We start from the raw sequence: 1,812 nt of genomic DNA, 5'->3' as shown, positions 1-1,812 counted from the left end.
TATCCCCTGTGTGCCTTGTCGACTCAGTTACATTATACGAAGTTATACGATGAAATTTTCGCAAATCGAGAAGTCACCACCTTTCTACATTCTCATAGTCCATGCACGATTAACTAAACGACTGACTAAAGCTTACGACTTACGATCGAATTTGACAGGATAAAATAACCTATATAACCTAATAATAAATAATAAATTTTCGGTTTAAATAAATATATAATTCTAGGACTTTTCTTCCAAATCTCCGTGGAAAAGACGATGACAATAGAATATATGAATCTCTTCGCGTGGAGTGCGATAAAGCGCAAATATTTAGTTTCTACAATTCCAGGAGGCTAACATTACGGCATTTCAGATAAGTTTTCTTTCTTCTATAAGTTTCACGAATTGCACTAAGCAAAAGACAATTGCTTTGTGGATTTTTATTATATTTTCAGAGGCGTCAAAGTCTGGGCAACTGATTCAGACAATCCAGTCTAACAGTTTCTCGAGAAGAGCGTTCACGAGGTCTACGATTCTTTCCTTAGAGCGTCATGCTTCAAGCTATACTGGATAAGTTTTATTTTATTATTAATAGTACTTTTCTTTCAATAGTTCCGCTTTTCAATATTATATTTTGATATTATATAACTTTTTAAAGATAATTTTATATTTTAATTTAAAGTTGAGTTGCAAAATATTAAAACATGAGAAGTTATGAATTTATCGCAATTTTTGTTTATAATTTCATGTGTGCATAATACTTTTATATATTGTAGTATCCTTGAAGGGAAATAAATTACCCGGATAAGGGATTAATTTCTTGCAATCCATATAAAAACACATAGCGCACACTCTACCGCACTTTTATTAATATCCAGTTAAATCTTCATTAGTTATCGTTCTTTAAATTTGTTTACTCGCCGTTCTAAACTAAATCTATCGCATCGATACGTGACGCGCTTGCGTAATTATTACGGTAAAATCTCGTTGCAACGAGCTGCCACCGTGGATCTATATACTCAAATATATGTAAAATAAATACAATACATGCAATAAAACAAATATAATGCATTTATTTTTAAAATTAACAACTGTTAAAATGAAAATATCAAATTTAACTACACATTTGTTGCCTATCTCGTAAATACGATAATTTCAAATGTTGTCTTTTTACAAAATTACAAAATAAATACAGTGCAGGAAATTGCCGCACAAGTTCAATGCTGTGTGAAAACTGTTAGAAGATGAGTGCAAAGATATCAAATGGGTGAAGGTGCTATGTTTCAAGACCAGCGAAATTTTAACGTGGGATAAAGATGCATCACTCCGGCCGAAGATAAACAAATTGTTCAGCAAATGAAAGATAATCCTTTCCAGCCTGCAAATAAGATACCTGTGACAATAGGGTTAAATATATCGGGTCGAGTAGCTCAAATGCGATAGAAACAGTATGAAGTATAATAACGCAGGCTCGCAAAATTGTACCTGCAGTGGCGTATCGTCTAGCGTTCTGATAATTTTCTTAGAGTTGAAATACATATCGTACGAGCAGCCGTAAATACCGAGCACTACATCGATCTTCGTGGAGGAAACCTGCAAGGATGTAAGTATAAAAATATTAAAATTAAAACTAAAATTGTCTCAGAAACATTGCATCATATAATACAATTTTATACAGTTTCTTTCAATATGTCGATATTACCTCTCAGTAATTTATAGCGTGTCCATCGGTGGCTAATACGGCGAGTAGTCTGCGGTGCATCGAGCCAACTATTGCCTGGCAATATTCGGGACGCTGGTGCAGATCGGCCCAAGCCATATGCACTCGTT

General features: G+C 34.0%; 1 long non-coding RNA gene across 1 annotated transcript; it reads right to left on the bottom strand.

Annotated features, from left to right (window-relative positions):
- Window positions 1-829: 829 nt before the first annotated feature.
- On the bottom strand, window positions 830-1,806 carry LOC105460472. The gene is made up of 3 exons (XR_975833.1): window positions 1,685-1,806; window positions 1,468-1,575; window positions 830-1,360 (listed from the first exon to the last, which is right to left on the bottom strand). It is a non-coding gene; the product is annotated as an uncharacterized LOC105460472 (long non-coding RNA).
- Between the last annotated feature and the right edge of the window lie 6 nt (window positions 1,807-1,812).

Source organism: Wasmannia auropunctata, unplaced genomic scaffold (assembly GCF_000956235.1).
Source record: "Wasmannia auropunctata unplaced genomic scaffold, wasmannia.A_1.0 LD336101.1, whole genome shotgun sequence".
Lineage (NCBI taxonomy): Eukaryota > Metazoa > Arthropoda > Insecta > Hymenoptera > Formicidae > Wasmannia > Wasmannia auropunctata.
Note: the sequence above shows the minus strand (reverse complement) of the source record. Positions and strands in the feature narration are given on the sequence as shown.